The sequence below is a fragment of the Mustela lutreola genome, chromosome 1 (genome assembly GCF_030435805.1).
Source record: "Mustela lutreola isolate mMusLut2 chromosome 1, mMusLut2.pri, whole genome shotgun sequence".
NCBI classification, from domain to species: domain Eukaryota; kingdom Metazoa; phylum Chordata; class Mammalia; order Carnivora; family Mustelidae; genus Mustela; species Mustela lutreola.
The window spans coordinates 119,031,154-119,043,081 of record NC_081290.1 but is presented as its reverse complement, the minus strand read 5'-3'; the positions used below and the strand labels follow the sequence as shown (position 1 = coordinate 119,043,081).

Sequence of the window (11,928 nt, the reverse complement as noted above, 5' to 3'; positions counted from 1 at the left end):
GCCGCGGCCGCCATTGGTGCCCATCCGCCCCAGCAGGGCCCCCATTGGCCGGGTGGGAAGTCACTCGCCCAGCGCATTCCGCCGCCCTCAGGCTTGCGGGGAAACTTCCTTATTATTGTGACGCCGAAAACGGAGAAACCCCGAGCGGGGCCGGAGGGGCTGTCACAGTCGGAATCCCGAGCGGCGCTTCGGCGGCCGCCGAGGTACGCGGGTCGGGGGCCGGGGTTCCCGGGAAGAAGTCAGCGCGGCGCTGCATCCGCGCGACCGCCGCGTTCCGCCCGGCGGGGCTGTCCGCGCGCGGCTCCCGGAGGGGCTGCTGGGGCTGCTGCGGCTGCAGGGCGCTCCCCGCGACGACCCGGAGCCGCGCGCGCGGGGAGGTCGGGGCGCGGTGGCTGCGGCGCCTGCGGGGCGCGGGCGGCGGGCGGCGGGGCTGCGCCGGGCCGGGCGCGCTAGGTGCCCTTCGGCTTCGCGCGCGCCTCCCCGGCGTTCTCGGGGCTTGCCCTGGGACCGAAAGAGCCCCCGCGCCCAGAAAGGCCGGAAGCAGCCTTAGAAATGGGAGCGCCCCCCACCCCAACTCGGCTGCGTGCAGACCGGGAGGAATTGCGATGCAGAAAGTCAAAAAGAGGATCCTCCCCTTCCTCCTCGCCTGTCCCCATTTGAATGCCGAGGCTCCGGTGACACCCTCGCGGTGAGGGACACGGACGTTTCCCGGCGTCAAGGGAGCCGGCGAGGCCTCCGCGTTTTGGGGGGAACTCCGGCGGCCGCGAGGAGTTTGCACTGAGGACGCAGGGCTCGGAGTCCGGGCTGACAGCGCCGGCGGGGCCGCGGCGCCCGGCACCACCCACCCGGCGGAGGCCGTACCCGGCTCGCTTCGCCTGAGTCCGCCTGCGGGGCGGAGCCGGGGCGAGGGTGTGTGTGTGGACACGTGTGTGTGTGCGTGTGTGTGTGTGTGTGTGCGCGGACACGTAAGTGCGTGGACGGACGCGGGGGTGTCAGGAGCTGGGACGTTCGGGGGCAGGTGGCACTTGGAGTCCTGTGTAAACGTGTGGAGTGGGCTAACGGGACAATTGACAGGGTCGAGCGTGTGTGACCTGAAACCGACGAGCCGGGGAGCGCGGTAGAGCAGCACCTGAGGCAAATCGTGCAGTGACTCTGGGTGTGCACCGCGGCCCCGGGGAATGTGTATTTGAACTTTGCTTTTGGTCTGTCACGGCTTGGGGCTGTTTTCTGATTACATTGTTCTTTAGCTTTTAAATCAGCCCCATTAGGAAGTCCCTTGGATTCAGAGCTAAGCAAGCCTTCCAGGATTTTGCTTGCATTCGTTACACACGGAATGCTTTAGCAAAGACGATTCGAGAGCTCTCTTCCATTTTTGTATGTCTTCTGGCTCCTTCCACAAATAGGAAGCTATTTCTAGACCCTTTCATTTGATGATCTGATAACATCAAGTGAGCTGATTTTTAACTCCAGACTGAGAAGAAAGAAAAGTGAAATAAAATGAGGATTGGCAGCCTTTTAAAATGCAGTGACTCTGGAGAGAGAGGTCTTGTTTTAGTAGGCAGATTACTGTGAAGCTGTCTCTTGTACTTTATTTTATCCCGGGGCCAGGGGAATTACCTTATAAATCAGAAAAGGGGAGTAATATGTTTAACCTCCTTTTAAAGCAAAATAGATGAATTACACATTAATGTCTTACCACACCAAGGCTAGGAACTTTCTGGAGAAGGTATGCAGGAATCAAGGAGAAAGGCTCACAGCCTCTCCGGCAAAACTCCTCCTTTAGCATGTAAAAAAGAAACGGTCCATTAGCATACAGTTTTACTTGTTCTGTAAGTAGTTGGGTTTTTATTTTTGAAAAAAGAAACAGAGATTCTAAAATGTTTCCAATGGTGTGGGGAGTTGTTGGTTATAGCATTTCGTTCTGAGTAACTAATTTAAATTTCTTAAGATTTGCATAAGAATTAAAAAGATTTTTTTAAAAACGTGAGAGTTGCACTTCTCTTGGAGATACAAGATAGTTTTGCTGCAGTTTCAGAAATAAAACTAATATTCTCCAAATTGGATGGGAGTTTCTACATAAGAAGATAGAAATAAAGTTATGATGATACTGCATTAAAATTATGGACCACTTTTTCTTTTGGGAGATTTAAGGTGCCTCTCAGTCTCATCTTGTTTTGCATGAAAGAGGATGTGGTGATGACAGGAATGAAAGAGAAAGTCTTCAAAACAGTTCTGGCAAAATAAGCTATAATGTTTGTGGTACATGGAAAAAATGGAGGAAAAGAGATAAAATTGAATTATTTTTCAAAAATTTCTCTTTTTAACTGAAATGGGAGATTTAAAAATAAAGTACTTTTCCCTTTATATTTACTACAAATGCCAGTAATTTTTTAAGGTGCTACCTGTGTCTTAAGTTCACTTTTTTTTTTTTTTTAAGATTTTATTTATTTATTTGACAGAGATCACAAGTAGGCAGAGAGGCAGGCAGAGAGAGGGAGGGGGAGAAGCAGGCTCCCTGCCAAGCAGAGACCCTGATGCAGGACTCTGTCCCAGGACCCTGGGATCATGACCTGAGCTAAAGGCAGCGGCTTAGCCCACTGAGCCACCCAGGCACCCCTCAAGTTCACTTTTAAAGGTAACATCTTTGGAGTTGGTTAGAGATGATCTTATTTTGGTATTTAACCAAACTCCTGTTTTAAGGTGCAGTTATTGGGGAATATTTAAGTTTGCATAAATATAAAGATGTTCTTATTTTCAGTAGTTTGCTTCTCATTTTCTTTTCAATAACATGAAAGCACTTTGTAGCACTGTGCTAATGTTAATTATGACTTTTTTGAACTTGCAGGTCTTGGAGGTGAGGGAAAATCATTCTGGCTTCCAGTCCGAATGCCAAGGGTGTGACCTGTGGTGAGTTACCTAATTTCTCTGAATCCAGTTTCCTCCTCTTGTACATGGAGATAATATCTGACTCACAGAATTGACAAGAGGATTAAACAAGATAAACTATGTAAAGGACTCAGGTTAGTATAGCTCCTAGAAAGGGACCTTAACAAATCCTTAATGACGTCCCTCTGCTGTGATGTAGTGAAGAGAACAAGGTGAGCCCAGGAAGTAGGAGACCTAGTTTCTGGTCTCTGCTTCAGCCCACTCACTTCTCAGAGGGACCAAAGTCATTTGGCCTCGGAAGGTTTCAGCTGCCATTAAAATGAGGTTAGGAATGAAGTCTTTTGCCTAGAGGTTGGATCAGGTGGACTTTGAAAGTATTTTTAATAAGATGATCTCTTTGATAATATAACTCTCTTCTCTTTAGACATTTACTGCATTTGGAAAAAGTACTTACTGGTGTCAGAGCCCTGTGTTTCTGTGTGTGAATCAGTAATTGGATTAATATTATTATAAGTCAGGGTGGATATGGTGGAAAATCTGTCTGTCTATGAGATTGTTTTCCTTGCCTCTCCCCCATCTCTGGCTAACATAGGTTCTGGTTTCCTATAAAGATGGCCGGTGATTCAGCTAATATAAGCTCACTAACTTTAGGCAGTTTTCTTTAAACCTGTATTTTCTGAAAGTGGTGAAGGGGTAGAACTTGGCTTCATTTTGTTTGTGAGATGGTATCATGTCGTGTTTAAGAGCACGGACTTTGGAGTCTGGATATGAATCCTGCCTTTGCCACTTACTAAGTTTCTATTTCAAATACTTATATACATGTAGTGTTTTGGGCACTTGACCTTGCTAAGCCTTGAGGTTACTGTAAAGGGCAAACTAAATAATCTGTGTGAAGTTCCTAGCAAGATTCAGATACATAGTAGGCTTGCAGTAATAGTAACTATTTTTCTTTATTTAGCAACTGTTTATTGAGCCCCTAACAGTGTGGCAGACACTTCTCTGAGGATTGGGAAATGAACAAAAGAGGCTCAGTCCTTCCTTTCCGGAGCTTATGTTCCTGAGTTCTAGCGTGCTGGGGGTACTGAGAACCACTACCCTGTAATGATAATAAAAGCTTCTATCGTAGAAGGCATTCTGCTTTCAGATCTGCTAAAACATGGTTAGGAGGGTGCATTTTAGAATGCAGGAAATAATTATTTTTTTGTTACTGCATAGGGGAATGTTTCTCTAGTATAACCTGGTAAACAAAACTGTTAAACTTATGTTGTGGGAGTGCTGGTTTTCTCTGATCTGGGTTCAGGTCACCAGGACCCTTAGCAAGCAGCTGCTGGGCTCCTGCACTTTGCTGAGAACTGGAGATACAGAGATGAGTGAAACCTATCCCCGCCATGAAGAAGCTCCCAGCCTCTGCACAGGAGGAAGAGTGGTGGACGAGATGCAGGAAGCAGCAACAGTACCTCCATAGTACTTTCCAGTTTCTTTTACTGTGAAGTAATTGTAGACAATTACTTCATAAGACCTAAGACATAAGACAATATATGTAATATATATGCTAAGAGGCAACAATAAAAGAACAGAAGCAGAACATCAGCCATGCTGTCAAAACTCCCATCGTGCTCCTTATACTCTGTACCCTCCAACTCTCTTGGCTCCAAAATCATTACCTTGTATATTTCAGGGGTTTTTTTTTGTCTTATTTTTGTTTTTTTTGCTTTTCTTCAAAGCTTTGCCACCACTAATATTTTTATCTACAAATACTTGTTATACTTGTGTAACATTTTTTCCCCCTCAACATTGCTTTCAAGGTTAGCTTCAGTGGTGGTTGTAGAGTGCATTTATTTTTGATTGCTGTGCCACAGGGCATCCATTTCCTTATTGATGGACATTTGGTTGTCTTTATTTTACCTGTTTCAAGCAGTGCTGACCTGTACATCCTTGTGCATATATCTTAAGGTACCTGGCCATGGGGTCCTTGCTTCATTTTACAATAAGGTTGCTACTAGCTGTATATGACTTGGATTAAAATTAAAAGTGATTTCAGGTAATTTCAGTCCCTAAAGTGCATTAGCCACATTTCAAGTGTTCAGCAGCCATGTGTAGCTAGTGTAGTGTAGCTGCCTTACTGGACAGTGCAGGTATGTAACATTTCCATCTTAGCTGAAAGTTCAGTTTGCAGTTTTCACTCATCTTTGTATCTCCAGTTCTCAACATGGTGCAGGAGCCGCATAGGTCCTTGGTAAGTTGGACTGTGCGGGTCATATGTGTGGGAGTGAAACTGCCATGCTGTGGCTTTTCACATCTTCACCTCCACTGGATAATGCCAACTTGTTTTCCAAAGTGGTATGTCAATTTACACTCCCACCAGCTGTGTGTAAGAGCCCTGGTTGCTCCATATTTTTGACTTGGCACTGTCAGACTTTTCAATTCTTGTCAGGCTGGTCAAGTGTCTTTTGAAGGCAGCCCACAGTTTACACAGACAGCAGAGAGCTTGTTCTTCTAGTTTTATGGAGCCCAGCACCAGCTAGTGAAGAAGGTCCCACCTGTAATGAGATCATCTGGGGAGGGCTAGAAATGGTTCCTGTGCTGCCTAAAATAGAGAACCAAAGTCCAGCAGAAGTGAAGGAGAGAGAGAAAGCAGCAAGGAGCAGATTCTCATGATTGAAAACTCCTCTCTGCTTTCTGTGCCATTTCTGTCTGATAGCAATATTTTTAACAATATAGTGTGTCATCAGAATAATAAATCTCCTTTGTTACTGGAGTTAATTCTGCATTTGAATTTTGACTCCAGATTTATTTCAAGCTTGGATTTGGGGAGGGCCTGCAGAGCACTAAAGCCTTGGGCATTGCCTTTTCCTGCTGTTGAAAAAGAGCCCCCTTTCCCCCATACATCATGCAGGTAATGTCTTCTAAGCTTATTTGAAACGACGCTTATCCCTATTATGAATGAGATTAAAAGTTCTGCCCGAGTGTCATTTAGGTTTCAGTGACTTTCAGACAAGGAATAAGAATCAGTCATTAGGCTGCTGTGTGCCTGGTTTGATTAATAAGACAAAGTTTAAGAATTACAGTTTATCTTTTAGCACTTACCTTACTAGGACTAATAAAAAGAGCTTTATCTACTCCCACTCCACCCCCCACCCAGAATTTGAAAGAGTAGACATGCAAAAAACTTTCTCCTAGCAACCTGGAATCCCCTTCATCAAAGTTATGACAGATGGTGGTTTGTGCTGCTTTGCTGTAGCATGATTTGGTGGAACACAGCTAATGCTAACCGTGGGGAGGATGAAAGGAGTCATACCCCTAGCCCCTTTTGCGGGCTGTCCTGTTTGCTGAGGGCCTCGGGGAAGAGTACAAGGCCTAGGGAGGTACAGGTACAGCAGTTGACATTTACTCCTCACTTAGTCCTGTGTGTTGGGCATCATGCTAAGCGCTCTTCTCCCCATTTTAGAGACAGGAGACAGGAAACAGTGGCTAAATATCTTCTCCAAGGCTTTACTGCTAGCATGTAGTTAATTCAGGCTTGAACCTTAGTCCTTTTGACCCTTAAACCCTGCTGAGATTATCCTGAATCTTTTACCAAAAATAGATGAGGAGAAGGGCTGGGAAAAGTACCAGGTGAGACATAGAGGGAACAGAACGTCTTCCTTCCTTTTGCTTTGTGACCGGGAGATCAGGCAGGAAAAGGAGGGGCTGGGACTGCAGTGGCTGGCGTAGGTGCCGAGCCAGAGTGCAGTCCCGGGTTCTTCTGCAGCACTGCTCGTAACTGTGTGTTCTGGAAGGAGGGAGAAGATTCCACTCCTCCAGGAGCAAGGGAGAGACAGTGAGTGAGGAAAAATAGGTGCAAAATGGCAAGTGATGAGGAACACTGCTGAAGCTAGACTTTAAATTCACGGATGCCAGTAGCCACTAGAGCTGCGGGTTCTTCCAGAGTATACTTTTAAGTGAAAGCGAGATTAACGGCTGGTTTCTGCACCGCCCTGAACTTCTCTCCTGAAAGCTAGATGATTTTAGTGCCTCCTGCTAGAGGTTTGGCAGAGCTTCATGATGACCTAGATCACATTTCTAATTAGGATTTTTAATCCATTCATGGGAATACATTTTATTTGTGGTTCCTCGTTTGTTACTCTTCCTAGTAAGTAGTTGTTATTTGACTACTTGAAAATTCCATTACTGTAACTCAGGTGGGGAGGATTTTTGATGTTTTCTTGAATAACAGTTCTAGTTGTCTTTTTTGAAATAAATGGTAGTTGAATCAGGCTGAGGCCACACGTCAGACGGCTTCCTCAGGCTTGCAGCTGGCCAGAGCACCGAGAGCTCAGCTGCTTCTCAAGGACCGACTCGTGCCAAACAAACTTACAAGAAGCTAATACATCCAGGATGCCAAATTGATAATGAGAAGTAGAATGCCAGGAAGACTGGGACACTTGGGTCAGCTGATCACGGTGTTCTTTCCCCATAGTGGAAGCTGCCTTGGAAACCAAGTTATTTCAGGTTGCTTGTTAATCATGGAATCTACGTAAGGCAAGTGGCTGGGTGAATTTAATGACTAACGTTACGGAGTCCTATCTACCCACCTCCACTCTTGGGCAGTGATTACTTAGCATTTCACCCTTTCCCTCTGCATGGTGCTGGAGACATTGGGAAGTTCTGACCCCTTGGCTACTTCCTTATTTTCTAGGTTCCTTATTAGATGACATAATGGTCATGAGCATAGACTCTGGGCTTCAATCCTAATTCTGCCATTGCCTAGTTGTGTGAATTAGTCAAGACCCTTCATTCTTTTTTCTTTTTCTTTACCTTTATCCTTTTGTTTTGTTTTGTTTGTTTTGTTTTTGGTTCCCCTTCTTTTCATTTATAAGTTAAACATGATAATAGCAGCACCTACCTCACAGAAGTGAAATAAGTTAGTATCTATGAAGCACAGAGCAAAAGTGCCAGACTCAGAGTCAGCTCAAATTAAGTCTTACCTACTGTTATTAAAAATAATGTAATTATTAATATTATCGGTCAGGACTTTTTAAAATTTCAAATGACAGAAATCTAATTTGAACAAATCTTATTTATTTATTTGATAGAGAGAGACATGGCTAGAGAGGGAATACAAGCAGGAGGAGTGGGAGAGGGAGAAGCAGGCTCCCCACTGAGCGGGGAGCCCGATGTGGCCCCATCCCAGGACCCTGGGACCGTGACATTAGGGGAAGGCAGACGCCCAATGACTGAGCCACTCAGGTGCCCCAATTTGAACAAATCTTAAATAAACAAAAAAGGGAGATTCCACTATCTACCGTTGATTTTCGTTGTTTGTGGTAGTTACTTTCCACAAAGCCGCTGCAAACACTGAATTCATGAGTACTGAGCTATGGCTTCTCTAGAGATATGGGGTAAGTGAGGTTCCTGCTAAGAGCCTCTGCTTAGTGGGTCCATGTATAACCTCATTTTGTGTGTGTTTTATGTGCATTTCTCTTTAGGCACCTAGGTTATTTATGTATATATTTTTCTTTTCTTTTTTTTTTTAACAAATGATCAGTTTGTATACAAGTGATCTATCTATCTATCTATATATATATACATATATATATAAACATTTACAAATTATATATATATTTATAAATGATCAATTGTAGACAATATTTCTTTATGACAAAACACTAGCCAAGAGAGTTTTTAGCATTTTTCAGATCCTTGGTAATGTGATGGTGTTTCCTTTGGCCCCCAACCTGCCAGCAGTGCTGTCTACCACACATGCTGCTCATCTCATGAATCCCCAGATTCAGCTACTTTTCCATCTTCTCTGTGGCTTCCATGTGCACTCTATGGGTTACAGTAGCACTTTGCGCAACCACTGTGTGTAGAGATCAGTGAATGCCTTCTTCCTTTCCTTAGATACATCCCACGCTTGATGGAGTATCATTGAACTCACAGCCACTAGCAGTGTCCCTCAAGCTCGAGCGAAGCTTGTCTAACCCATGTGTTTTCTCTCTGAGCTATAGCACAGCCTTCCTGGACTTAGGAACACTGGGCAGCTCCAGTGCTGTGCTTGGGGGCATTCTAAATAGCAAAATCACCAAAAAAACTATAAAACCCTGAAAAGTGTGGCACAAAATAGATGGCAGAAAGACCACATCTTTACAGTATGAGAGTTGAAACGAGAAGGCAGAGCATCCTCTTGTTCGACTTCGGCTGGAAACGTGCACCTGGGTGACACACGGTGACCGGTGCCCCGATCTGAGAATGGCTGCAGAGGTGCTCCAGGTATTGCTCGTGGATTACAAATACATTGAGTGAGTAGGTAGATTCGCGTGCATGGAGTCCACGAATAACGAACAGCTGCAGCTAGGAAGAGGGAAGGGGGTGGTCCTGTCACCAGGCAAGGGGGGATCCCCCTCTAAGGAACAGTACTGGGACTCGTTCTGTCTCTTGTGTTTGAAACTCTGGCTGGGAGAGTCGTAATGTCTCAAAGGCATCCTCGTGTGGCAGGGACAGAGCTTCCAGCAGCTTCCGTCATCCTTCAGAGGCAAATGGCAGTCTTCCTTTAGAGTTCAGTGACTCTGATCCTATCCCTGAACCAATCACAATGGCTCAGGGGGCATTGGTTTGCTGCGGTCATGTCTTGTGGTTTACAGGTGGCCTTCTCTGGCTTGGTGGGGGTCATGTGTATGGCTCATAGGGTTTTTTTTTTTTTTCATTTATTGGGGTGCCTGGGTGCTCCCCTGGGTGGGTTAAGCCTCTGCCTTCGGCTCAGGTCATGGTCTCAGGGCCCTGGGATCAAGCCCCACATGGGGCTCTCTGCTCTCCCTTCCTCTCTCTCTCTGCCTGCCTCTCTGCCTACTTGTGATCTCTGTCTGTCAAATAAATAAATAAAATCTTTAAAAAAAAATTATTTATTTATTTGAAACAGAGAGAGAGACCCGGGCCAAAGGCAGAGGCCCAACCCACTGAGCTATCCAGGCACCCCTGGTTTTTTAAAAACATTTTATTCATCTATTTATTTGATGGAGAACACGAACAAGTAGAGGGAGCAGCAGAGAGGGAGGGAGAAGCAGGGAGAAGCTCAATCCCAGGATCCCGGGATCATGACCCGAGCCAGCAGCAGCCCCTTAACTGAGTGAGCCAGCCTCCTGCCCCTGGAGTGGTGTTCTTTGATTGGCTTGGCCAATCTTATCCTTGTGCAAGAGAGCAGTGAATTTTTGTTACTAGGTGAAGAGGGACTTGGATAAGAAAAAGCAGTTGATAACACCCTTGAGGAATATTTTTTAAACCTTTCTTATTCAGAAAGATTGCGTCACATTGAGTTGCAGCTTTATTTTAGGTTAAGTGGTTTTCAGCCATGTGCCTTCCCCTGTTTGATGAGTAGTGTTCCTTGTATGAATATACTATAATCTGTTTATCCAGCTTCCTGTTGATGAACATTTGGGTTTCTGCCATTTTTGTTTAGTATGAATAAAGCTGCTGCGAGCATTGTTTGTAGATCTTCTTGCAGACATATAATAATAGCTTCTTGATGTCATATTTTTAGATGCACTTTTTGTACTTGGCTGGTTAAGGGGATGGCTTAATGCTACAGCTGCCCAGTCTCAGCCATTATCTTTTAATTCTGACTAGTTTCACTCTTAGAGGGCAACTTTATTTTCAACTTTGCAGGGCATCCTGTATTGTATCCTGACGACAGTTAGTTGTTCTGCAAGTAATTTTTGTGTCCTTGCCCCTGTAGGTGACTGGTAAATCTGCTTGGGTAGTGTGCAGCCCAGTGGAGAAGACTGTGGAAATTGGCCTCAGGCCTAGATTCGAAGCCTGGTTCTGGCGCCTTCTAGCTGTGTGACCTTGAGCATGCTTCTCAGTCTCTCTGAGGCTTGCTTTACCTGAAAATGAAGCTAAAAATAGTACTTATGGCACACGATTGTTGTGAGGATGAAATAATATAAAATGCTTATTAGCACAGCGACTGTTGTGTAGTAAGCTCTATGATGCTGCTTAGGTAATTATTGGTAGGCGGGATAAGGTGAATTCATGAAACATTAAAAATGATGAGCGAAGTTAGTTGGGAAAATTAAATTATGAAAAGATTATGTGATTTTGCTGGTCTTTTAACATGTATATCCTACCCCCCCACCCCAGCTTGTGTTTCATCTTATGTCCCTTTGTAATTAACTCAAAGAATAACAGTTAAGCTGAATGTCCTTTTAGTTCGAGAGTCTAGACAAGGTATAAAAATCTTGGGAAGAAACAGAACTTTGTGATTAAGAAAGTATCTTGAGATTCAGTTTTATATTTATTTTGAGTTTTCCATACCTTTCCTGAAAGCCTTAGGAGTTCAAAGAATAAGTCAGATAACATTACTATAGGTAGCCAAATAATATTCTCCTGTATGGAAGTACCCCATTTTGTTGATCCATTCCTCAATTGATAGGTATTTGGGTTTATTCTTGCCTTTTGGTATTACGAGTAATGCTGCTATGAACACTTGTATACTATTTTTTTTTTTTTTAAAGATTTATTTGAGTGGCGCCTGGGTGGCTCAGTGGGTTAAGCCACTGCCTTCGGCTCAGGTCATGATCTCAGGGTCCTGGGATCGAGTCCCGCATCGGGCTCTCTGCTTCCCTCTCTCTCTCTCTCTCTGCCTGCCTCTCCGACTCTTGTGATTTCTTTCTGTCAAATAAATAAATAAAAATCTTAAAAAAAAAAAATTAAAAAAAAATCTTTAAAAAAAAATTAAAAAAAAAGATTTATTTGCGAGAGAGCGAAAAAGAGCATGCATGCACTAGAGGATCAAGCAGACTCCCTGCTGAGCAGGGAGCCTGACACTGGACTCAGCCTCAGGAACCTGAGATCACGACCTGAGCCAAAGTCAGACGTTTTACTGACTGAGCCACCCAGGTCCCCCTTCTGGGCAAGTTCTTGTGTGGACATATGTTTGCAGTTCTCTTGGCTATACACCTAGGAATGAAATTGCCAGATCATATGGTAGCTATATATTTAGGCTTTTGACAAAGTGCCAGAATATTCTCCAAAGGACCAGCACATTTTTTACGTTCCTCCCAGCAA

At 44.6% G+C, this 11,928-nt stretch overlaps 1 protein-coding gene across 1 annotated transcript in view; it reads left to right on the top strand.

Annotated features, from left to right (window-relative positions):
• The first annotated feature begins 48 nt into the window (after positions 1–48).
• Positions 49–11,928, top strand: part of HERC3 (HECT and RLD domain containing E3 ubiquitin protein ligase 3) — a 124,383-nt gene continuing 112,503 nt past the window's right edge. The window contains exons 1-2 of the mRNA XM_059173049.1: positions 49–203; positions 2,846–2,907. The gene's annotated coding sequence lies outside the window, so the exon portion shown is untranslated. The remainder of the gene's footprint in view (positions 204–2,845; positions 2,908–11,928) is intronic.